A 27134-nucleotide genomic window follows, 5' to 3' on the forward strand; every position below is an offset into this window, starting at 1 on the left:
GTGTGTATTCTCCATATTTCCCCATATGTGCGTTATGGTCTTCAGAGGAATGGTTGGCCATAGCACAAAGTGAAGACTGCATGAGAGTGAAACACAGATGAGGACATGGAGGAACTTACTTTGCACAGCACTCTTCTTTTTACATATCACCTTCCCCACAGCCTGCATGTGGCAGGAATCCTCTAAAAGCGCCCAAATTTCTTCCAGAGGCAGGCAAGTTATTTTAAGCTGCTAGTGGAGTTCAGGTAATTTGATTTTGCATGTCAGGCTCAGTACTTGCATTTTCTGTTCCCACAGAAGAGTAGGGGTGAGTGCTGATCTCTAGATGATGCCTTGTATTAACTGGGGGCAGCAGCATGTCCAGGCAGCTGAGCTGAGCCCTGCTGAGGATGGCAGCGTGAGCCCTGGGGCAGGCGCTCACAGGGATACTGGCACACACAGTCAGGCAGGACAGAGTCCACTCAGGGATGTTAGATGTCTGCTGAGTGTCTGAAGAGTTCTGGCTTGATTCTTTTGCACCTGCAGACTGGAAACTGGTCTTGCCATCTGCCTGAGGCATGGGGAGACCTCCAGGAGCAGGATTACCCAGTCCAAACGTTTTGGAAGGCTCTTTCGGTTTCCCCCTGGCGCAGTTCAAGGGAGAAGCCAAGTCACGTGCAGATGTAACACCTCCTCACCCTGTGAAGGAAACCTCCCTGCATGTTCACAGCTGCCACAGGGCTCTCCAGCAATGTGCTGGTGGTGTCTGTAAGAAAAGATCGATGTGGGGGTCTGGGGGGGGTTGGTATTCTGGCCTTGTGCGGCTTTGTGTTGGCGGCTTGGAAGGAGCACTGAGCGGCTCCATGCTGAGGCCAGCGGGCAGGATGAAAAGCCGCCCCATGCAGGGACCTTTTCTGTCCATCTGCTGTTAGTCTGTGCTCTTCACTGCCTGGATTTGGGAATGAGCTCCTATCACTGGAAGAGTTTATGTGCAGCCAGGTCCCAGACCAGCAGCAAGCTCCTTTCTCTGGCACGGGAGTGGAGCTAGCCAGTGGTAAAAGACTTCAGGTGTGTGGCCTCTATGTGCATGCATGACAGGATATATTTAGAAGTGAACTCGATTTGGAAATGAAGGGCTCAGAACACAGAGTCTGGTTTGGCAAGGAGAATGTGAAAATGTGGTATCAATGTCTTAGCCTTTCATAGGCTGGAACTAATTGCTGTAAAAAACCCTTGCAGGGACTCAGTTCGTTTAAAGAAAGAGCAAACATGTTAATCCTTGTTATTTCAGCATGTCTTTAATTGCTTTCTCCTACTAAATGTAAAGGATTTGAAATATACCGTGAGGAACAGCTTTTGGAGACCTAAAAAATGTATGCATTTGTGATGGCTCTCTTTCGCAATTCAAGCATGCATTTCAAAGGATTATAAAACTGTAAGTCGATAATGCATTTCAGCAATGTTGCCTTGTCAAAAGCCCTTCCAGTTCCTTGGTAACTATTAATTGTTGGATTTCAGATGGCAGGGATGTTTGAGCACCATATGTGACTGCATTTGGTAAGCTCTATTGCTGCTGGGGTGGGAGGATGTCAACCACTTTTGAAAAGAAATTCATACATGGGAATGACTTTGTTACTTGAAAAGTTAAGAGAGGAGATTATGAATGTTCAGAATCAAATTTCTGGTCCCATTAAGTTGCTGTAGGAATTTTGCCACTGGCTTCAGTCCATCAATGATTTCACTAGCAAATGTAACATCCAGAAGAAGATCCAGCCAGTGCCTCTGAGGAGTTGACAGGAGAGGTGTAAAAGATTGCTTAGTAAATGGGAACACATAGCTATTCCAGTTGTGTATTTCACTTTTCTGTAGCAAAGAGAAGAAAACTATTTAAATTCAGTCTGTGATTTGTTTCTTTCACAGTTTTCAGATTTTACATGCCTTTTGGGGAGCCCTATAGTTTTAACATTGTAATGGTAATAAAATGAGGATATTAAGAAATATGCTATGACATGAAATGTTGCAAAAATTCTTGAAGTTTAAATGGTTCTTTTCAGTCTATTATAATATCTGGCAACACTGTTGTACAACCTGTAACTGTACAATGGCATTAAGTAGAAATTATTTCCATTGAGGAATATTATAATAGAATGTTCATGAATATTATTTCTTCTGATCACCTGTGTGTATATTCAGATATCACACATAATTCTAAAATACTATTCTAACATCAAAAATAAGTGTGTATCTTTTTACTGACAGATTTGGGGGTTTTTATGTAGCCATTACAACATTTGTGATGAAGAGGAACAGTGAAAATGTAATAACTTACATTAAAACTTGTGTTATTCTGGTTCAGATCATTAACACCATGCTTAATACTGTGATTTGAAATCCAGGTCTGAATTTATGTTTAATTTATATATTAACTACATTACATTAAGTAAAATACATTTACTTTTTATCCTTTCAAATTGCTTCCAGTTAGAAATACATATTTTAGCCAGTCTCTCTGGCATTTTTCATGTAAACAATCCTTGGTTTTCCACTGTGGTTTATATTTCAGCAGCTTCAAGATTTCTTTGTCATTTTAGGAGCCATAGTAGTACCCAGGAAGAGGCGGCCTTTGCCTGGTGTTTACTATCAGAATAAGTTGGAAAGAATATCCAAGAATATCCTTTGTGGATAAATGCTGCAGGTGCAGAAGTGGACTGTAATTTATGTAATCATATATGTCAGAGCTAGAGCCTGACATCTCCATTTCCTGCATCCAGACCATTCATTGACTTAGCTCTAAAATTTAGAAAAACATCATTGAACCCTGAACATTTCAGTTGCATTGATCCACGTACCAAAACTGTTCTTCCTCTGCTTCAGCCCAGCTCTTCTACACGGCTCTGAAATCCACAAATCAGCACTTGTTGAGCCACCTGAGCAAAAATGTATATATCTTACTCATCAGATAAATTAAAATGCAGTGCACGGCCGTAGTGTGTAACGTTATGTGTCAGTTGTTGTTTTATGTCCCTAGATTAGAGCTTCAAAAATGCACTGGATTTTTGTAGAAGAAATTGTCTGGAGAAAATCTAATTTGAAATCTATAAGCAATCTGCTCTTACTTGATGAGAATTGAATCATTATTTCTTCAGCCATAAACTTACCAAGACTGCTTCTATATCCTCTATTTGATACCTAAGATTATCTATTACTAAAGTCTTTAAAGTAAGATTATAATCTATCCTTAGTTGGGCTAGACAGTCAGCTCCATGTACTGTTTTTTGTAAATACATATTGTGTGAAGTGTTTGTAGCATGTCTTTTCTGTAAATATTGATGAAAACCTTTACTTACCGCATCAGTGTTTTGTCTTTCTGATCACATTTCAGTGTGGTGTTAAATAAATGGAGCTGCCAATCTTTTATTTTCAGTTAATACTGCATATTTAAATTTGCATCTGAGTTCTTTCTGTGTCAAGTTGAGGCAAAAAAGTTGTCTTTTATGAATAGCATGCTACTTTTTTCCACGTTTTAATCAAGTTCAGAATTAGTGCTTTTCAGTACTCTCAGTATTCGTATATGGAAGGGGTGTTACTTGATTTTAGTCCCTATCAGTGTGAAACTGTTTTCAGCAACTGTATTAACTGTGGAACAGTTAATTGCTGCTGTAAATGGTGTTCTCTCTGTAGTCCACTAGGATGCATTCATGCTTACACTCAGCTTTATGCACTGGTTGGCAGATCCTCCTCAGAGAGTTATGCTGAGTTGCACCTTTTCTGGTGCATCAAGTTAGAGTTGTGTAATGCATGCAGTTCTTCATGGGATTCTCTCTTTATAATAAATAATTTTTCCACTCCTCAAATAACATCATTCCCTCAGCTTGGTTATTCACTTAGGAAGTGAATCACCAAGGTAACTGATTTGTTTTGTCTCTATGTCTAAGTGCATAATTTAGTGTATCATAATGAAGATTTTGATTTGGACAGACCCTGTAGTGCCTTCAAAAGTAGTACAGGATTGCATGTTGTGAGTCAGTACTGGTCAGGGAAAACAGCAAGGTTATTGTTTGAGTCTGGTTTGTTCCTCTGTCATGCAATAAATGCATATGGTGATAGTCATATATCCATGCTTTGGGATTGGTGCTTATGTGCTGGGTCCCAGGATGCACTTTCCTGGGCAGTTGCTGGGAACAGGCTGTACATGCCTTCCCTGGGATGGGAATTGCTTTCAGTAATAGCAAGAGAAGCACCTCAGGAAATAACCAATTTTCTCTTTTGTCCAGTTTATTAAAAAAGCAGATGACCGTGTAGCTAAAATAGATTCTCCTTCCTACCTCTTCTCCTATTTGAGGGTGTTACTAAGTTTGGTCAAAAAAGGAATATTGAAAAGTCATTCCTCACCTGTTATCAAAAGTGAATATGACTATTTGCTTTTGAAATACGTAGCTGCAAAAATCCAAGGTGCCATAATAATCTTAAATGCCTGTCCCTGCCTGTGGAAATAATTTTCCTATCCTGCTGTCACCTGCAGGGAGTGGAGGGTTTGGGAGTGGTAATGTCTCTGATTAATACTCTAATAGAAAATTTATGGAGAGCTGAACAGCACTTGCCTACCAGATTAATGTTGGTGCTGTTATCCTTGTTCATTCTTGCTTTAACAGCTGCTTGTACTGTATGTACCTCTGGAACCAGGACAAGGTTGGCAACAGCAATGCATGGAAATTGGTGAAAATTCATGAAAATTGCACAGTCTAAAGGTACATTTCTCCAGTTATTTGATTTCCCAATTAAACATAATTGGGTTATGAGGAGAAAAAAAGCAGAAAAAAAAAAAGCTGCTCCTTGTAGGGCTGTTCTGCATCACCTCTTGAGCACTTCAGTTCCCCCTGGAGGTCTGGGTAGCCAGTGGGGATGTGGTTTTGGCTGGGTTCTGCTCTCAGCAGGCCATGCTCCTGGAGGGATCAGGTGGTACCTGAGGCAGTTCTTCCCTCTGCTTCTGAGTGCTGGCCAGACAGATCTTTAAATGCTGACAGCTGTTCTTTGAAAGTGAAAGATTTTGGTGTTAGCAGGGGTCTAAGCAGAGGGGATGCTGCTGCAGTCTGCATTATATTGGGCTCCAGGCAAAAGGCTGAGGGCAGGGGGAACACACAAAAGTTAATTTCCAACTTGCTGCCGAGGGTCTTGCAAAGCTGCATAACCACTCTGAACTCTTGTGCTATATAGTGCCCCTGACAGATTTTTTATGACCAGCAGGTTTCTGGTCTCCCACCGGGTCATTTAGTCCCTGTCTGAGCACTCCCAGAAGCCAAGGGAGGTTTTCCACTGAGGACTTGTCCTTCAGCAGGATCAGCAGAGCCTGTGGGCACAGCCCCTGCCAAGGCTGCCACCCTTGCTGCCCATCTCAGACAAGCGTGAGGGACAGCAGGTAAGGGTTGACAGACTTTGCTGGGTCTTTCCTGGTGGCTCTGGGTGCTGGTCTTTACAGAGTGACAGCTATAAAATTAGATAATCAGTTAATCACTGGTAAATTAGGCTTGCGTCTTTGCGGAGAACAAATACGGTATTTATGTAAAAGTTGTTAGGAGTTTTTTTAATTAGCAGAAATAGATGCAAAATGAATGATGATTAGGCAGCTGATGAATTCAGTAGTACAATTATGCCTAAAGCTATGCCCCAGTACTTAATGATGGATGCTCTGAGCAATCAAAGAAGCCTATTTATATAATTTATTTATTAAAAAAAAGTTAGACATTAAGCAAGATGTCTGTGTATATTACAAGCACATGAACTTGAACATCTGAGAAAACCTTTTTAAAATTCGGTAATATAAGTATTTTTGAATTTCTTTCTGTAATTACTTATTTTAAATTAAATTACTGTTACTGTAGTTGCTGTTAACTTTTGGGTTTATATGAAAGGCTGTTCTTTAACCAATAGCTAGTGAAATCCTAAGCATTCTCTGGAAATGAGAACCACACAGGAATTGTACAGATAAATGTATCTTTCTTTCTCCTTTTGGGTAGTCTGAGACCAAGGGGTGGAGGAAATGACAGAGCCCTGGGTGTCTGCTCTGTGAGGCTCTAAGAAAATGCAAGTCATGATGAGCAGCTGCCTTGTATGCAGCCAGTTGGGAAGGCTAAACTGATTAGTCTGTAAACACTAGGAGATGGTAAGTGTTGGTGTCAAAGGGACTGTGACAGTCATCAGATTGTGGTTTATCTCAGGCTGTCGTTTGAATGATGGCTCTCCCCCACAGAAACAGTTTTATGGCTTTGCAGAGGTATAATCTGAGCCCAGCCTGATGGATCCAGAGCTGCTCAAAGCAGCTTCCCAGTTCTCTGTTTTGTACTACGAACCCTGGGCTTTTCACAAACAAGAGCTGTTATTTTCTTTTCACCAACCAGGAATTACAAACATAAAATTTACTACTCCTGACAGAGTGGAAATTGGCACTTTCCCGTTTGCAGAACAGTATTAGACAGCAACAGGGAGTCCTGTGAGGACAAAGCATGGGAGCTGCTCACAGGAACAGCAAGCGCATGCTTCCTCTCCCATGTTTGCCTGGGACAGTAGCAAGGTTGCATTTTGCACTTTGTGCTCAGAGATGGTCACAGGAAAAGGCATTCCTGTAAATAGATAGGCTTCCAACCTGCTGCAGAGCTGAGCAGGAGCATGAGGTGATCCTTTCTGCTCTAGCTTTCTATCTCTAGCATCAGGAGGGGATGGAAGATGGGCAATGAGCATGGCAGTGCTTGGTGGGGACGGTCACCTCTGTGCTGGATTTGTGGCAGATGTTCTTCAGCGAGGCAGCTGAAGGCACACATGCAGGAACTGGAGCTCATCTCTGATAAAGGTTCAGCAGCTGCACTACCTACATGAAGTTGTATGTAAAACCCACTCTCGGTTTGTTTCTTTAGTGCTGCAGACAAGAAAGAAGCTCCTACCTGCACTACATGTGACTTCTTGGCTATTCTAAGTTTTAGGGTTATTTAGCACCCTAAAACACGTAGGAACTTCTGCTGAAATATAGTCCATGTCAATGGGAAGAAAAAGGGATTTACTTGCTTGCATAGAGCAGAGAACCTCCTGCAGTCTCATATGTCCCAGAAAAGGCAGACATTTTTCAGAGAAGATACCCTCTATTCTGAGTGATGAGTGAGCCCTTCTTCCTAAAGATTTTCTGTAAGACCCTGAGGCACCATCACCTGGACAATACATTTTGATTTCAGTAAGGGTCAGAGGGAGCAGTCTGAAGCTCTGAAAGCCACAGTGGAGCTCCTCCATACAACCCCCACAGCTGCAGATGAGTCAGGAGGGGGTGAGAAAAGCTGTTTCACAGATGCTGCCCACAGGGGGATACATAATAAGAGGATAAACAGTAAATGGAGATAAGTAAGAGAAGGTGGAAAGACAACTATTATCCCCTTTACAGTAGAGAAAATTTTTAAACCAAACAAAAGCAAAATTAGGAAGAATATAGAGGCTAGGGGCATGTACAGATGTTACCTATTATTCCTGCTTTGGAAGGTTCTCTAGCGAAGAGGAAAAGAATTACAAGGGAAAACAAACAACAATCCAGAACAAGAATTTCTAGGGAACTTGCCCTGAACTTTGGAGCAAAGGCTGGAGACTGGAATCCGTTTGTTCAGCAGAGGGCTCATAGAGGAAGAAAGGAATGTGTGGAGATAGCAATGAGATATGTAGAGAATCGTTAATCTTTTTTTTTTTAATGTTTTAATTACATGTATGGTGTTTCTTCTGCTTTTCTTTTTTCTCATGAGAGGTAAACATTTGTTGTGTTTAAAACTGTTAGATAAATGTGCAACACCTTTCACATTTGTTCCTTTCTATATTATTTACATTTAGAATTTTAAAAAATAGCGATGTTTTGCTACTGTCCTATGAATTGTATAAGATCATCTTTCCCTTCCTTCTAATTCTCTTGAGGGCAAACCATCCCCAGCACATCCTGATGTGGGAATTCAAAATGCTCATATTCCTGGTAGGAACTGTTTCTTTAATGAGGGCCTGCAATGGTACCTCTGTACTTGCTCAATGGAAAAGTGTATTTTAAGACATGGGCTTTGATTTAAAAGCTCTTGGCGGCTGCCTTGCAATAGGTGTATTTCTCTGCTTTCCTAGCTGGAGATTTGTATGAAATGTGACAATTAAGAAACCAGGTTTCCTGCTCTGGATGCAGCAGATGAAGATTGCTGATCTTCTAGCTGGAAAGATGGTGACATTGGTTACTAGTTTGCAAGGAGAAGATACTATTGATTTCTGGCAAATAGATTATGGTAAGGCAAACATTCATAAAAGCCGTGCAGAGAGCACAATAATATTCAGCAGTGGAAATAAAAAATGCAATTGATTTACCATGCTGCCATAAAGCAGCACTCCTCCTCTCTCTACTCCAGTAACAGGCTTTTCCCTGCTGCTCACCTCTGTCTGGGCACCCACCAGGGAGCCGAGGGTTCCAGTGGCTCTAATTACCTGGAATTTGGCAGCTGGAAGGGATGCCACTCGCCTTGGCCTGCCTCAGCATTTATAAATTGCAGCTACACTGTCCAGACCTGGCTCAGCGTGGTAAACCCATCTGGCTGGGGAAAGCCAAGTTCTTGCCATTCCCTAATGCCCCCTGCCATCCCAGCCTCCCACGTCCTCTCACCTCCCAGCCCCACATGCTTGTTCTGTGCCTTCCATTGCACAAATGCATCTTCTGCTGGGGCTGGTGCTTCCTTCTGTGCACCTGAGAAACATGAAATCAGGATTACTGGTTTTAGTTATTATTGTCCTGCATAGAAGTTACACCATTGGTAGCAGCTGTTTGGTGTATCATGGTTTTCTTAAAATCCAGTTCCTTGACAGCTTTGTAAGGCAGCATTGTGCCAGTGGGATGCTGTTTCAGGTTGCTGTTTATATACCAGCTAGGTGATTTTCTCTTCCACTTCCAGAATGTTAGGATCCATGTTGCTTGATTTTCTGGATTTTGCATGCATTTTTCAAGTATTTTAAATATTTAAGTGCTAGGCCCAGTGGGAGGGAAGTGATGGGTTGGTTTGTTTTTTTCAGCCTGTCAATGAAGACACTGAAAGGAGTGGATTTGGGTGTGCCTTTGTGAGATCAGAGGGTCAAAGCATTAAATGCTTGCACAGGAGAATTGGAAGCAATAGGTTTTTCCCATTTTTATTATAAAGTAATCTTACATCTTTGCATCTCGCAGTATTCCCCCACCTTTTAATAGTACAGGCGTGTTTTTTGAGTACAAGCAACGATGCCAACATATTCTTCCCTTTTTCATGGGCTAGCCAGCCTTTTTGGGTCTATTCTGTAGTAGTCACCCAATCTGCTTCATCTCGTGTGGCGTTTCTGTCAGTTCTGGTTTGTCAGCCTGGCCTGCAGATTAGAGGTGGGGAAGCCAGGCTCATTATGGGATAAATACCCCCTTCTTCTGTCACACCCATAGTGAAACTTGAGGACATCTTACTAGATCATGGCAGTGCACTGTTGAGATACAATTGTTTAGTAATGCCTCTTCAGAAGTCATTGGCTCAGCCTTGGTTTTTAGGCAAGCTGCCTGTTGTGGTGGTGCTCTAAGCTGGCTGCTTTTCCACCTCAGCTACAGTTATTACTTCCTCTTCTCTCACAACTGGAAATTACTCAGCTTTTCAACTAAATTGCATTTATTTTGACTTAGAGTACTAAAAGAAATTGTTAGGTTTAGAATTTGGGGATTGGTTGTTTTTTTTTCTTTTTTTAATGATACGGTCTAAAAGTGGCTGAAGTGTGTGTGCACTAGCTAAAATACTGTATAGCTTCCAATATACCCTCTTAAAATCTGTGCAGTGTTGCTATTTGCAGGTAATTAATGTTGTGGTATTATTGCTTGTGTTCACTAAATTATTGCTGGCATTTTAATCTGTTGAAATACAAAACTATACAGAATTTAATGCTGACCTTTGTATATGAAATTAAGTGTAATTATTAGATTTGTAGAAGTCCTTTTGCATTAGCTAACATGTACTAACTCATACTTTCACTTGCCATGGACTGCTGAATTGATGTTATTTCCAGTAAGCTTACTGGAAGTGGGAAGAGAGCATTTACCAGAGATTTCTGTCTTGCCATTAACACATATTTTTATTTTATTTTAAAGTGTTGTGTAAAATAAATACACAAAATATGCATGCACTTATGTGCATAGATGCACAAAGAATATTGGTTCAAAAAAAAATCAGAGTTAATTCATAGTGAATAAAGAAAGAACTTAATGTCAGGTCAGAGTATATTTTTGGAGGTGGCTGCAGGCATGAGATGATTGCAAAGCTGGGTTGTGGAGCAAGTCAGCAAAAGCTTTGGGTACAGTCAGCTGAAAATAGTGTTCTTTCTCTTTCCTACAATGTCTAGCAGCTTCAAAGATGGCAGATTACTTTTTGGTTTTCTTGTATAACATCTGGCAAGTGAGTTTTCCCTCAGTTTGTAAAATATTCTTACCTGTGCAACACATCAAATGAGGATGTAGATTGTCTTTGCAGAAAGATTGTATCTTCTGTAGGTGTAGTTTTTAGGTTTTGTCAATTCTTCTAACCCATAATTGAGGGGTTTTTAACAATAATTTTTTATACAGATTTGCTATACTAGATCAGTTTGCTCTCAGCTTGCTTGTTTTGCCAAAGTGTCCAGCAAGTGACTCTAAACCAACAACTAGTGTATTTCTAAATGCTTTGTCTCTGAAAGCTAAAGCCTTCTTCCTCCTTTTATGAAAAAAATGCAAAATCCCTTGGTTTGCACCTCATGCATGTTCTGGTTTTTCACCTAAATGGTCTCTGTGGCTGCCGTGGCTGCTGTGTTGAGGCAGCAGTGCAGAGCTCTTGGATTACAAGGAAGAAGGAAGCATTTGCTCCATTCCAGGATGCCAGGAGCTGCACCATGTTTCAGGGCAGTCCCTCTGTCTCACAGTGCAGTTCAGGAGCTCTGTTAGTCTAGACATCCATTTCTGGTACACTTTTGGAAAGCTTACTTTTGCCTTGCCACCTTGCACTTGTAGAGTTGCAAGTTGCTGTCTGCAGAGAACTTGGACTGCATAAAGAGTTTCCTGCAGGGATGAGAAGCAGTTGTGTGAGCCATGGGTGAGGTAAAGCAGGATCAGATGGGTGCTGACACTGCTCAGGCTGGGCTCTGCAGAGGCCTGAGCAGTTCTTCTGAGGTCCTCTGGAACTCGGTGCTGAGAGGACTTTGTGCTTGGCTGCAGATGATCACTATTTTGAGCTGAACCAAGAGAACAGCAGCAGTGTTCAGGGTTTCAGGCTGAGCAGATGTCTTGGGCTCTAAGTCCTTCCCAATTCGCTGGGTGAGCTGTTTGCTCAGATTGCTTTCTGTCTATTCTGCTCTTTTCTCTAGGGATTTGAGTGGCTATTGCTCTGTGAAGCAGGTCTAGCTACAATGGGGCTAGCTGAAGTTGTGCTGCTATTCCTGTCCCTATTTCTGACAGAACAGCTTTAAGAGAATACAAAAAAAAGCATATGCTAAGGGTCTTCTCAGAAGTCATATATTTCCCAATGTGCCCAGGTCTCCTTTGCCACGTGGCCTCCTCATGTATAATGTGGGTTACAGATACTTCCAGGTTGTCAAATGTGCAAGGAGATGTCAGTGGCAGAAGGGAAGTGGCAGTGTAGGACCTAGCCCAGCTTGTCCTTTTGTTCATTTGCTTCAGCAAGCAATTTTATAATTATTACCACTTCTTAATCAGTTCCACTTGCTGTGGATTTAGGTACCAAGCACTTAGTGTTGGTTGCTGAAATCTGGAAACAAAGATTTTACAATAGGACTCTATGTGATGTGTGGGAAGACAGTGCTTGCTTCTGATTTTTATGATGTCTTTGTGGATACAGCTGAGCTGGCTTGATGTGAACAATTTGAGCTTTAGAAATAGAATGTACCATGGTACAGACACAGGTGTCTTGTGCCAGTGGGCAGTGTTGCTGTACACCACAGTATCCTGTTTTCAGATCTGAGCAATGGCTTTACTGCAGTTACCTGCTGGCCTGCATGGCACACCTTTGGAAGAGGGAGCATGAATGGAATTTCATTGTGGACAGGGAGATGGTAGAGCTGTTCAAGGCTTTGGGAAGTTTGTCTGCCCTGTAAGTTACTTATAGTCAGTAACTCAAAGGCATAGCGGAATATCTAGTTTCCCACTCATCATTGGTTCTGTTTTTCCTAATATCAGTTTTCCTAACATATGTACATTAATTCACAACTTTTTTCAGTTTCAGATAAGAATAATTCAGTTGCAGATAAGAATAATTTGATAGCTCTTTATCTAAAGAAAAATATAAAGCTTGCAACAATTTTCAAAAACCCATTTCTTTGTATATTTCTGGGCATTTGTATTTTTATATGTGGCCTTAAAAATACTATGGATCTTCTCTCTTTATTCATTGAATTGTAAGCCTTTTGAAATACCTTTTCTTGTCCATGGGTTTGCACAGTACATAACACAATGGACTTGTAGTCTTGGCTGGACCTGTGGTTTTTACTGTAACTCATTTTTTTAATATTTTTCATTCCTTCTGCAAGCTCTAGTTAAGTCATTTTGCCCCGAAATCCAGCATCCCCTTTAGACTGCTTATTGTCCTCAGGGTACAGAACAAGGCTAGCATAGAAAAAAGCTTTTAGAAACATGTGCCTTCTCTGTGTCCCTCTGTGGTGAAAGTGCAGTCTCTCCAACCTGGGTCGATACTGCATGTGAGCTGCATTCTCTTGAGTATAAATACACCATGTTAAAAAAGGAAAAGCACTGAGTGCAGCCTGCTTTCTAGTGTGTCGATGCTCTTCTCGGAACTGATGGGGCAATTCCTTTCTCCTGAGCTCACTGCTCCTGGGTGAACCCGAGGACAATGTGCCTCCTCCTGCCCTTCTCTACCACTTGGAGAAGTCCAGCCTTGGCACAACAAGTTGGGGAGGATCTGCTCTGCCAGGAAAGAGGTTCTGGTGAGATTTGTCATGTTACTCACTGTGCATCTTTCTTGACTAGCCATCTACTTAAAGGGATCTGTAAGCTGCCTGTCTCTTTGCTACTCCAAGAAAACCCATTTGTGGAGATGACATTGGTATTAGTGTGCTTAGGCAAGATAGAGTGGTCTGGTTTGTTTTGCTTTTTGTTCTTCTTTATGTATATCTATCTATCTATCTATCTATCTATCTATCTATCTATCTATCTATCTATGTTTTAGAGAAAGAAATTCTAAAACTTGGGGGGGGTGCTTGGACAGGAAAAGTGAAACTGGCATGGTGCACAATTGTTCAACAAAAGTTATCAATGAAAAGCTTTCAACAAATATGGGGAAATTAATCTCTATGTATATATATTTTTAATGCAGTTCAGCAGCCAGAACAGGATGAAGCACCATTTGCTTGTTTTATTTCTTACTGACAGAAACCCAAAACAAACTCAATTTGGTAAAAAAAACATCTCAGAGATACTGTTTACAATTTTTCTGTTTAATGGCATAAAAATGAAAATATTGATTCCTAAAACACAGACCCACAAACCTGGGGGTGTGCATGTAGACAGTCTCTCAGTGAGCACAGTAGTACAGCAGTAAGCAGAAAACCTGCAATCCATTTCCATGTCTCAGAACAGCTCCCTCTTCTACAGTCCCTGGGCTAGTCTGCAGAGCATCTCCCTTGATTCCTGCTCTTTGGGCTTGTGTTTGGGGCACTTTGGGAAATAAACCACTTGGCTTACAGCCATTTCACATAGGTCCTTTCATTTAGGTGGGAAACATGTCAAACAAAGGATTTGAGTCTTATTCTGGATATTCTGGAGTCCATTTGAAGGTAGCATCCATTTCAACATTATAGTTTCATAGTATCCAGTGCCCCTTTTCACCTGCAGCTCTCTGATGTTTGTCATACCAAGACACAGAAACAAATCTTGCCTTTGTAGGTTTAACTTTGTTTTACTAGATACAACTTTACAGAATCAGAGCACACAACAGTTATTTACGGGAAAGGTACAAAAATGGTTGGGTCAGGTCAAAAAGTGCCAGAAGAAGCTTTTATGTTTCGTTCTTGTTAACAGAGATTTTGATTAATTTTCTTCTCTTGGTTGATTATTTTTCTCTCAGAGTTACTCTTCCCTGAGTTGGACTTCCTGAAATGTTTTGAGTAGAGAAGGGTAGCAAGCTGCCCTAAGTGTCAAAACCCCAATTCTAGCCAGAAGCTGTCAGAAGTATTTACCTGCATCTGGAGGCAGCTTAATCCTTTCTTGTGTATTTTGCCACTAGATTTTCAAAGTAAAAATATGGAAACAGTACTGATGTGAACTACCCCATTGGTGTTATGACATGGGTCTAAGAGTGTGGTTGGGTGACCTGAGGAGACAGCTGGATTATTTATAAAAGGTGGCCAAGCAGGGTTGTTGCCATGAGCCTGTTAAACTTTCATCAGAATTTGTAAAGAATCTGTGGCTTGAAAAAGACCAAAACATGTTTGACTGATACAAGGAAGAAGTGAGAAATCATTAAGGGAATGGGATCTTTTTGGATTCTTTCTGAAGTCTGGGGTGGACTGTATTTATGTTTTCCATCATGGGTTGTAGGAAGTTTCTATCTCGGGATTTTAGTAGCTCATTTCTTCTGTCTGTGTTTTGTCATTAGCATTTGGAGGGAATGCTACACTTCTGGGTAGTTTCTATTTAACGTGCTTTTAGTACTATTTTCGTTACCACTATTTTACCAGTAATTTATTGTTATGTGACTTAGTTAATGATTGCAATTCTTGTGATTCTTCACCACTATCACAAATAGTTTGTGTCTCTAAAGGAATATGATTGAAATGTCATAGCAACAGATGTGTAGTTCTGAAAATGTAATACATTTTTAAGAAGGAAAACTTTAAGAAAAGCAGAAATCCTGGTCCTGCTAAAACTGGTCTGTGCCTTCACACAAAGTTAGTATAAATGGGTAGCCCAGGGCTGTGTGCCAGTGGTTTTAAGGCAGTTAATTTATAACAAGAAACTGTAAAGCACCAACCTGTGCTAGGTCTCAGGGCTACAATCCACGCATGGTGTTGCCAAAGATTGTTTGTTTATGTGCAGAGATCTCCATGATAGCAGTGTCTCTTGGCAGTCATTGGAGACTGCTGTTATTAAAAACCCTACATTTCTCATTAGAACAACTCTATTGTACATATTGTTTAAATATAGATTACTAATGAAATGCCTTTTTATTGCTTTCCCAGTGAATACTTTCAGCATAAAGTTAATTTGTAGTGTTATGTAAATTCTGTTTAACTTCAATCAAGTTTTTAATTATGTTTTTACCACAGTAATTCCCATTTGATTTGTCATCTCCTGTTAGGCATTTAACATTGCACAGGGTGGTTTTTTTTTTCTTATTTTCCTTTTTTATTTCCCCCTCCTGTTTTAGTCTTTGATGTCACCTGGAATAGAGCCTCACTCTAAAGCTGTGCAAGTTTGATTTCCTTTCATGCAAGTATGATATAATAATGAAGAATTACTACAGAAAACCAATATTGGAAATGCTGTATTGTTTTGGTATTGATTATACAATTGGTATAAGATTAGAGAGAACTACCACTGAGAAGACATCCAGCTGCTTCATTTGCTCCCTTCCCTTTACCTTTCTTTCACTTGCTCCAGTTCAGTGAACCTTTGATGCTGACAGCCCTTGGATTCCATTTAAAATGTCAGTTGCTACTTAACACCTGATGACCACTCAGTCTGTGGCTGCCTTGCATAGATACCAATTGTTCTCACAAATGTTTGCTTGCCCACTGAGCAGATAAATGGACCCTCTTCTGGCAAATTGTCAGCACATTAATCACGTCTCAGATAGGACTTATCAGGCAGCATCTCAGATAGTCTAGATGGTTATTTTCAGTTGTAGATACGTTTTTTTTTTAATATCTTTTTCTGATGAAATTAAGTGGAAATAGTTGAAGTTAAGACTGTCTTCAGAGGTTATGGCAGAAAAACTTCTCCAAAAAGATGTATGATGTTTTTTGTATTTGTGTAGAAATTTTCTCATATACATGTGAAAAGACAAGGATTAGTTTTGTACAACAGTGGGGGGTCTTTTAATTAAAATATGCAGCTTTTTTTTTTTTTTTTTTTTTTTCTGAAATCAGGTCTTCCTTGAACTCAGTAGTGATTTTTGCTCAGAAATTGTTCATGCTGAAGTAAAAACTGTGTAAAGGATTTATGGCACATTCTGAATTCAGGTATACTCGAAGTAGCTCAGTTGGATACTCAAAATTAGCAGCAGAATATGAAATATTTGCTTTGGGAACATACTATTAAATATAAATTAATTGCTATCTTAAATTACTTGAAGGACATTTGCATACTTTCAAGTTTATTTCTAGAAGATTGGGATTATAAACATCTTAACAATATGCTAACTGTCCTGCTTGAAAAAGGAGTAATGCCTAGCTACAGCCTTTGTTTAAAAGTGCACTTTTGAGTTATTTGCAAAATACTCATAGTGTGCTTGTACACTTTACATCCTCAGTGTGTGCTGGTATTCCAGCACTGACTGATAATACCATCAATTCACAGGTCTCCTACAGAAATGAAAGATGGAGAAATAATCGACTCTCCCTCTTGAAAAATCACATTTCATATGTAACTATTACAATGTATTTGATTGAGATGGGAATTGTGTTACTTTCTCATGGGAGTTGTTTGAATTTCCACTGTTTAAAAATCAATTCAGTTTGATGAGTGGTGGATTCAAGCAGTGGAACCCATTAGGATGATTTCATATCACCAGTTGCACCCTATTTAATCTTTCTGTTGGGAGATAATTAAGTTGAACTCATTAATTTGCACAGATGTTCAATGTTTCCATCAAACTTGGCTTTCTCCACCCTCACCTGTCCTTCCTGCCCAGGTGTGTGGCAGTGCCAGCAGTGGGCAATGCCCCAGGGCTCTGAATGGGACAATGCTCTGGTGACTGTGGTCTCCTTGCACTGGATATGAACTTTTCCTGCAGCTGAAGCCAAGAAGGAATCTTGGGCTCTGACTTCTGTATTAGGCTGGCAGGCATAAAGATTGCTTTTCTTTTTTCTCTAACTGCCTGAAACAGGATGGCTCAGTCTTTAATGGTATATCTATATATGCAGTTCCCTTTTAAGCCACATAACAAGGTAGTTTGGTTTGTTGGGTTTTTTTAACAAGAATCTGTAAATCCTCAACCTGCTATATTTCTCTGGGCTCTGAATGCATTTGGTACTTTGTCAATATGCTGGCAAAGAAATGCTTGATTTTGGGAAGTGATTTTCTGTGTTGCTTTTGACATCTAGGTTTAATTTCCTTTGAAGCAATGGTATTTTATTGATAGTTTAGAGCTGGTAAAAAGCCCTCATATACAAGGGCTGACCATCTCTATTTTCTTTCATGTCTACAAAAAAAAGCTGATAGGGCTCATTAATCCTGGCACCCAAAATGATACTGGCTGGGAGCAGATCCTTTCTGTGGACCATGTGGACATTTTAGGAGAAGGCACAGCAGTGCCTGGTTTGCTCTTTGGTGACTGATTGCCCTGAGTGTCTGATCACTGGGGCCTTCTTTTATTGTACACAACAGCATCCCTCTGGCTGGTGACAGACCCAGAAAAACCCTGTATTTCACTAGAAATGTTTCATGCTAGCAAGGTAGATGAATTTCTCGTTTGGCATCCTTCTTGTTGGCTAGTAAAAAAGTGGTGTGTATTTTGCTGCATTTAGCTGGTTTCTAATACTCTGGTGCCACAATCCAGTCACAAATAAGCTTCTATTTTTTTTTTTATCTTGGTCTATCTAAAATTTCTCTCCAGTTCAGAATCTGAAATAGAAGTCTAGGTCCAAGTTCCTATGATGGCATCTAGAATTTACAAAGCAAGTATGCTCCCAAAACCTCCAATGTGTTTTGATCTGGATTTTTCTGGCATGGAGTAATGTCTTTTGTAAGGACACATAATGACTTAGGGAAGAAAGGTCTTCTGACTGACATTTTTAGCTCCTGATAGGTCTTATAGGTTGCATGGGTGCTTTGAAGAAGAAACTGAAGTTGCAGGAGTGTTGCATCCAACATTAGGCTGGGATTACAATGGAATTGGAGTATAAATTTCAAAATAAAAATCTGTGGATTTCTTCCCTTGAAATTAAAACAAGATTTTAACATTAAGAGGCATGACAGTGCCGTGGGCATACATCTGTTGGACTGGTAAATTACTGGGGATATTTCTAACTTGTATTCTTGTGCTTGAAATTGTTCTAAGCCATTTCAGACATAAAAGCTCACAAAATGCATGCAGTAGTTCACCACAAAGTAGTTTATCCAATAAAATTAGTTCTTAATGAGATGACAGGTAAACAGAAATTCCTCCTGGTATTTTCACAATATTGCATTGATTGTTAATGTACAGAAGGTGTAAATGCTTTTTATTTCCTCCTACTTTTCCTTTGGAAAGGACCTCCATAAAGATGAATAAAAACCAAAAATTTGCCACCATTTCTTTAATACCCCCAAAATAAGAGGCAGTTACGTGTTTGCCACGTGATCCAAACTTCTTCCCACTCCTTTCCAAAGGAGTGATATTTTAACCAGTTGTGTGGCTATTTTTCCTATTTACTTCAATAAGTAGTTCAGTCTAGGTGGAGCTGGAAGGGCCTGAATTTTTAAGCTCTTGTATAAAGCGGAGAGACGAGGCCAAGCAGAAGGGAATGCCATTAGCACGCAGTGACAGTGGCAGCAGAGCTATTTAGACAGCTGCACGTGTCATGGCATGTACTCAGCTCTCAGTCATGCTGCTATTTCTGTCTCGTTAGCACAAATCACAGCATCTACTTTTGCGAGTCCTGTTGCACCTTGGCTTATCTAGGGGCGCTTCCTAATTGGAGTGAGTTGAAGAGGGATGGTGAAAATTGGCGGTCTGGTAACGAACTGTTCATTTCACTGCAGGGCACAGGGCAGTGCCACCAAGCCCTTGTCTGGCCAGGGACACCTGGCCCCTCTGTAGTCGTTTGGGAATGGTACCATAGTGCTTGTCTAGGCTCAGGGAGGCAGCATGTCCTGCCAGACAGTATCACCACGGAGGATGTTTGTACAGAGCAAGTCAAGCTAATTCAAGGAAGGTATCTAGAGGAAAATCCCCTTTCTGCTGCTTGTTATTGCTTCAATGGCCACATGTTCCAGATACTGCCTTCTCAGTTAAGTACCAGACTCCAGGAGATGTAAGCATTGCTTACAATGAAGCTTATGGTGAAGTCATACATTTGGTATGCTAACTCAAGGCAACTATAAACCAGTATTATGAATTAAGGTATTTTAAAATATATATATATATATAAACAGACTACTGCTAGTTAATATGGTATTTCTTTTTGTTATGATTTGGGGTTTTGTTGGTTTTTTTTTGATATTTGCCCTTGCTAAGACATCTTGCTTCTTGTACTTTTTTTATTCTCACTGACTTGGACTAGATTTTTCATTGTTTTCTGAAAAGTTCTTGTTTTCAGTACAGTAGGCATGTGTTGTATTTCAGAAAATAATGATGTAAAAGCATGAATACAATTTAGCTGTTGTTGACTTGCACTTTAAGAAGACTTCTGATCTGCTTAGCTGTCAATGTTCCATTCTTTGTATGACACATTCATTTAAAGAATTCCTAAATTCTGACCATTGTTGCTAAGGCTATCCTGTGTGTTAGAGCTCTAACTACACCTGCAGTCGTGTATGAGTGTCCATATGGAGAAAGTAGTCTTTTTGTAGTGAAAGTTCATGTTAGATGCTCAGAAATATAGCCACAAGATTTCTTTATTCACTGCTATTCACAAATGCAGTGTATTTCTTGGTTTATGGGTTTGCTACATGTTTCCTGTTCGATGAATAATGCACACATTTACATATTTATTGTTTCAATAGTAACACTTAATACCAACTTAAAAGTTTAACAAAGTATGAGGCTCATAAACAGGCATAAGCCAAACATATATATTGATTTAATACTTCTCATAAGGATTTTCTCAAAATCTTGTCCAAAATGAGGAAAATTAGTTAAGTTTGTCTGTCCTTAACTGTCTGTCTTGTGTTCTGCAGGGACATATGTCCTGTTTTTTTGTGGTTGAATTGTTTTAGCAGTAAGGATGAGAAACGGAGGAAGATTTTTTATTTTTGGATGAGACAAGATAGAGCATGCCAGTGAATTCTAGGAGAAGCCTTCCCAGGACAGCAGTTGATGTGCTATTGCAGGTCTCTGAGCTTCAGCTGTCTGTAACACTGTGTGTGAGCAGCTGATGGAAGAGTGGTTCCTGTAAGTGCTGCCATGCTTTCAGGCTTCCTAGTTAAGTGCTGCTGAAGACAGCTATCCTGCTTTCTAGAAATATTTAATCATGATTTAATCTAACAAATAAGTATTCAGTAATAATACTTCTCGATGACATAGTCAACTGATAACAGGCATCTTGGACCATGACTTCCTTAATTCAGTATTTGAAATTTTTCTCACAGTAGCAGTACACACTGAACCAAAGATGTGTACAGCATGTGCTGCATTTGCAAAGGGAACTACAGGGATGGTATTGAAGAAATTCAAATTTTTGAAATGAGCTAGTCTGATGTCTTCTGATGCTGCTGCATTTTGTTCCTTAACAGTGATGCCAGCAGCAGGCTGTAAATGCAGACTTCCCTTGTACAGTCCTGTGCTGGTCAGAGGTGGACAGGAGGTGGTGGAGCAGCAGTGTGGGAAGAAGCCTCTGAGAAGGAGGCACAGAAGTCCAGTTTGGCTCATCTTACACAGGATTATGTGTGTGTGTACATGTGTCCTGGCTAGTGAGTCACTGGCAGCTTCAGCAGAAGGGGCAGTGGCAGACTCACTGAGCTCTGTTTATACCACTACATGTCTAGTGGTAATCAGCAATCAGTGGTAAGTACAGCAATCCAGTTGCTGTATTCCTACTCCTTCTTCCACAAGTAACCAGCAACAGCAGCCATGCCTCATGGACAGGAAGGGTAAGGGAAAGCCTCCTCCAAGCCTCCTGTGTAAGGGATGGAATAGACTAAACCCACTTGCTTTAAATAATCTGCGGAAGAGCCCTTTCTATGGAAATGGTTATTTTCATGTTTTTGTCTTGGAAACTGCTGGAGCATCCCACAGGGTTTGGGTTTCTGTCTTGGTACTTGCTGTGCAGTAAGAGCCAGGCTTAGCGCTAATCAGCTGTGATTTATTGTGCCTTTACCCCACAACATCTAATACTGAATAGATTTGAAACCTTTGATACGTCTTCCTTTGTTGATTTGTTTCCACAATTCACTTCCATTAATTTCCAGGGCCTTAGGGATCTTTGCTGTTGCTTTGCTGATGCTGGCCATGCACACACGGGCAGACAGGCAGCTGGTTACGCCTCTGCCTGCCAGGCTTCAGGAGCAAATTCCTTCCGCACAAGCGCGCAGCTCACTCAGCCCTCTCTCCGCTCCCGTCTGGATTATGGTTTCATTACGGTCTCATACATATGTGATATTTTAACTCAAATGGGATATAATAAATTTCATCTGAATAAGCAGTGCCTTTTATGTGTCATAAATTTTGCCTTTTCCTGTCCCCACTAATACGCTTCCCCCCTTAACATTTCAGTTATATACTGATAAACTCCTCGACATTTAAATAGTACTGCAGCAGGCTGGAGGTGCAGAAGTGGGTCACGCAGAGCTATCAGGAGAACCGTGACTTTTATAACTGGCTGAAAAGGAAGCTCCCAGCTACTCAGATTTCTGCAAGGTTGACTGCCAGTGCTGAAAGGAGAGAAATAAAGTGTGCTTTCATTCTAAAAGCACTTTGCACACATGATTCAACCTTTTCAGGGCTGTGATGTGAGATGGGTAAATGTTGCTTCAGGTGGAGAAACTGAGGCAGGGGGTTTGTGAGTGCCATTCTGGTGAATAGCTGGTGTTGGGTGCTGGCTGGCAGGCTGTGCCTGGCTCACATCACAGCCACACCCTTTCCTGGTGAGATGCAAGTTTGGCCCTTTTCTGCCATACTGCCAGCTCTGACATCCTAGTAGAGTGAAACTTCCTGTGTTGTTACAAGGTAACTGGAGCTGGAAAATGAGTATCTGCTGTCTCAAGGTACCCTGGGGTGGTTGGCCTGGCTTTTTTGCTTTTCCCCCCCTTCCCTCCTCAGTTTTTGGCCCAAAATAGTTCCACTTGCTGGAGGAAAAAAACCAAACCAAAACCAAAAAACAACTTTTATGTTGTAGAAAAGAACAAAAATACTAAATTTTCTGATTTCATCTTTGTAGACTTCTACCTGCCTTTAGTATACATATATTTGTATCTGTAAGAAGCTTTTAAAATGTGTTTATGTGCTATATAATCCAAGAATGATCTGAGTGCATTGTGGCTCAAGAGATCCCTGCAGTACTAAATGATTATTAGTGGGAGTAGAGAGATCAGTTTAAGAGATTGCTGTTATAATTTCTAGGGGCCCTAAAATATGTGGAAATATTTTATGCTTATGCACTTTGATACTAGATTTTTTGGAGTGTGTCTTCTTTCTGTTGAGTGTCTTAGTGGTTTGTGCAAACCTTAGTTGTTTGTGCAAACTCAGCTTTATTTCTTTAAAATTAAGACATTCCCTCTGAAATACTGTTATTTAAAAAGCACATATGATTATTACACGACTTTCTTGCTTAATTTTGCGTGCTAAAGGAAAGCTATAAAGGTCATTTGGTGAGCAATTTTATCTGGGATTTTCTCCTAGTAGTTAAAACCACATGACGTTAATAACTATTTACATAATCCCTAAAAACTGGTAGGCAAATTGTGCATGTGGAAACATGAAAGGTAATGTAAACAGGCAAGTTGCTTTATCCCAGGATGTGTGTTTTGACTGTAAAGCTGTGTAACAGAAGATTGAAAAAAGGTACAATTCTAATCCATTTCTTTTGTCTAAAGGAGCTGGTGAATCGTGAGTCCTATTCTAGGAAATGGATTTTTTTATTTTTTTTTCCTGAGTGAATCTATAAAAACCCCTTGAAATCACTGTCTTTTGGCAGTTAGCCAGGTAGTTCAGTAAACAAGCTGGATTGATTATCTGAAAGTTATTTTTTATGTTAATGTTGGATTTCAGATACATAGTGTCACATAATTCACCTTCATGTCTTCTGAGTTCAGTTGTGCAAAGTATATTCAACCCTGTATCCACTTCCAAGCCAATTTTTTTTATGTATTTTTTTTTAAATATAGGCAGAGCAATCTTATTTTACAGTAATGAATCCTGTTGGCATCCACAAACAGAAAATAAGCCTCAATGCCTTCCATGAAACCTAAGTTTCTTTCAGCTGAGGTCCTGAAAACAAGTAACAAACAAACAAGCATCATGCTTTTTTTATTTATTTTTTTTTTGTACATCAGATGAGCAGGTACTGAACTGTTTGTTCGTTGCTGAAAAGGGAAATGTGCTGTTCTAGCTTGTTCCTCACCAGAGGAAAGCCTGGTTGGAGTAGCTGGCTCCTAAGCTTAGTTCTTGAGGTAGATCCCCTCCTTTTACCTCCCACCCAAGTCTAAGATGTTGGACAAGATTCTTTTAAGGGTGATGAAAAATAACCTTTCTGCTTTTTGTTCAAGCTGAGAATTTAAAAAAAGAACACTAACAAAGAATGGAAAAATTCCGAACAGCATAAAGACAGATGTCAGGGGAAAGTTTATCTAGCTATCCACTGTGTTGATGTTTCTGTGTGCAGACCTGGCTAAAACTATCAATCTTTGTCTTAAAACAGCTTTGTGGATGTTTCCTACTAATGAGAAGCAACTTCAGTGCAGGGTTCTAAGCTGTATAACTCCTACTTTGATGGCTGATGTACATTGAAAAGGGGCTGAGCAATAGCAGTGGATCTGAAAATAATACAGCATCTATTCTCCAGCCTCACTCTTGGCCTTGCGTTGATAATTGTATTTAAAAGCTTGCTTTTTAGAATCAGATAATTGTTTAAACCAAGCTGATAGGATCATTTTTCATTCCCAAAATTCCTAGCAATGCTAAATCCATAAGAGATGGAAAATGTAAATCAAGTATTGCAGAAGAATTCAAGGAACAAACAATATTATTTAATGATTGTCATGGAAGTTTGAATGGTTGATTGGCTATTATTGATCATGTTCAGCTTTAAACACAGAAATAACTATTTACATTTACCCAATTTTAATTTTAAGACCTTTAAAATAATAAAAAAATATCTTTTGAAACTTTCTCCATCTACTATGGCATTTGTGGCCTCGTAACAACAAAAAAGATATCATGCTACTTTTTCATTGTATTACTTTCTGTGTATACATCATGTCATTTGTATATTGCTGCCCTCTTTTTTTCCCACATTTCATTTATTTGTCACTTTCTCTCTTCTGGCAGTAGCTACCATTTTATTTTCTGAATGCCACAGAAAGCAAGTAATAATTATTCTTATTTTCAGGACTGATTAAATTATAGGTAGTTTTTCTTCTACTTGAGAAGCTGTAGCTTATAGAAAACAAAGTTTTCTTTTATTTTATTTTTAATTAGAATACCTTATGTGTTGGTTTATTAACAAGAAAACCCCAAAATGATGACAAAAATACCTTTAGTCCCCCCAAACTCCAGAAAAAAATCCCAAACCAACCTGCCCAAGGTACTTACTGGGTGTGGTTTTTACAGTGGCCTGAGAACAAGGCACACTTCAGCGCTGTAAGTTTTTATCCTGTATGTCCCAATAACACCCTATGGTTTTTGACAAATTACTTGACCTCTGCTGGCCAAGTTGGCCACTGGTGAGCACGAGACTGAATCCTCCCAGGCCTGTGGAAGTGCATCAGGTTGTTCCACTCGTTAACTGACTCCTGTAGGTAATATATATTTCTATCCATTTGTAAAATGGAGATGGTAATGCTTTCTGCCTGCCTCTCAGTGGGATCTGGGAGGATTAGTTCTGTCTCTACAGCAGCGTATAAGTGGTAAGGATGATTACAAAGAACAAGATGTGCAATTACACTGGAGGGGCAGCAAGCTGCGAGTGTCTCGTTACACTTACATAGCAGAGCAGCTGGCTGATGAGCTGTCCTGACCTCCGCAGTCAAACCAGATTTCAGCACAGTTGGCTCATTTGTGGGCTACTCTGATTTCTCACGTCTCACTGTTTTCCAGAGGTGCCATCAGATAGGGAAATACAGATGACAGCTACCCTCTGGAGCTGTGCATTTGTGTTTGGCTTACCAGAGCGATTGCAGGCATTGTGGATGTGAGCACCTGTAGGTGACGGTCTTTGCCAGAAGGCTGTTCTCTCAGTAGTGTGAGTCTTGATGCTCTGGCCACCTGCCTCTCCCATGACAGTCTTCACTCCTTTGCTGGCATCACCTTCTGCATATGGGACATGCTTCCTTATAAGATTTTCCTTTCCCTGCATGCTCGGCTCAGGTTCCACCTAACAGCTCAATACTTCTGCAGCGTCAGCAAGAAGTCAGTCAGTATTAATAGGCATATTTATTTCCTTTTGTGCCCTTCCAGGTACACCCTGTTTATTTGTTTTTTGCTTAGAATGTGAGCTTTTGGCTGGACACCTTCCTGGGTCTCTTCTCCTGTGGGCTGCTGCTGTGTTGTTAGTGTTGTATGGGGTTAGCCCCTGTTGGCACTGTGACAGCTCTGTCTTGGGACACTTGGGAATTCATTTTTAGAGGCTCCCTAGGCTCGTTCAGTGAATTAAATAAAAGGTGTATATGAAAGGCAAGTTCTTTCATTTGTGCTCTGTGTATGCTTTAAAGCCCTTTGAGCAGTTAAGTTATAGTGACTGCTGAAAGTAATGAGAATGATAAGAAAAAGGATTTACTTGTATTTTCATTAGGATCTATTAAGACTAATGTAATCAAATGGGATCAAAATGCTGTCACCTTCTGAGGGTCATTGTCAGTAATTGTAACAATAAAGTGATTATTCTAGTGTCTTGCCTAAGGGAAAATTAAAATGACTGAAATAAAAAAAATTAGGGGATGTGATGCAATGCATTTAGGTGTGGAGCACTCATTTATTTGAAGTAGATGCCGAATAGTTTTAATCCATGTCTAACAACTGCATTCGGTTTTCACTTTGATGCATTAACAAGAAACTGTGGTGCAAATAAAGGGCTAATATTTTAGATAGCAATTAATAGAGCAAGAGAAAATTATAAAACAAATTTTTTCTACTGAACGTACAGAAAAATAGGAACCTTCGGTTTTGGATTTGGGTGCTGATTTTTGATTTTCCCAGTTTGCAACTGTTAAAAAGCTTGGCTTTCAAACAAGGTGCTACAGACTTTCCAAAAGAAAGACATGAATGGCATTTGAGGTATGTAATCAGTACAGCCAGATATTTGTTGGTATGGGTGTATATATATGGGTATTTACTCTTTATATATCCTGTGGGATGTTTGTGGAATCAACACTGCACATGCAAGCAGAATGAAAGGGATGGAAATCTAAACAAGTTAGTATCATGGCACAGTCAAAAGCAATAGAATTAAGCATTAATTAAAATGATCTGCTTCAATAAGGTATCTCAGGTACATTTTGTCCTTATTGTGGCTCCATTTTGCCAGTATCTCTCATAAGCAAAACTGTCAGTTGGTGCTGGCAGGATAAATCCCTAAGGATATTAGAACAGCATGATTTGTATCTCAAATGTGTCCTGCTTGATGGGCACTACAGCTTGTGGCTAAAGTATTCTGCAACATTTCGACTTGATTCATGTTCCTCAAGTTTTGTGCTTAACATCATGTGCCTAAATATCCCTTAGACTAAACTGAAAATATGCCCCATAGTTATGGAAAAATAGCATTTGGAAATTAAGGTGACAAGCATCTCCACTGATAAAGAGCAGACTTTTATGTCATCCATTTCAAAGCTTTGAATTACAGTGTATGTCTTTAAAGGAAGGGTTAGACTATTTGTCCTGCCTTTTTATTTTGGTGTACTTTAAATCGTATTTTTCTTTTGTTTTAAGCATTCTTCCATATTTCAATAATACTTTTTAGAGTGCAGATGTACAAATATCTCATTTCCCTTTCATGACAATAGATGTTTTGGAATATTCATTCCTACAGAACTTAAGCACCTAAGTATTTTAAATCTATAAATAAATAATTTCAATAAAATC

At 39.9% G+C, this 27134-nt stretch overlaps 1 protein-coding gene across 14 annotated transcripts in view; it reads left to right on the forward strand.

The window, feature by feature from the left end:
* Nucleotides 1-27134, forward strand: part of ZMIZ1 (zinc finger MIZ-type containing 1) — a 341851-nt gene that overhangs the window by 75116 nt on the left and 239601 nt on the right. The window lies entirely within an intron of this gene.

The sequence above is a fragment of the Cyanistes caeruleus genome, chromosome 8 (genome assembly GCF_971803275.1).
Source record: "Cyanistes caeruleus chromosome 8, bCyaCae1.hap1.1, whole genome shotgun sequence".
Classification (NCBI taxonomy): Eukaryota; Metazoa; Chordata; class Aves; order Passeriformes; family Paridae; genus Cyanistes; species Cyanistes caeruleus.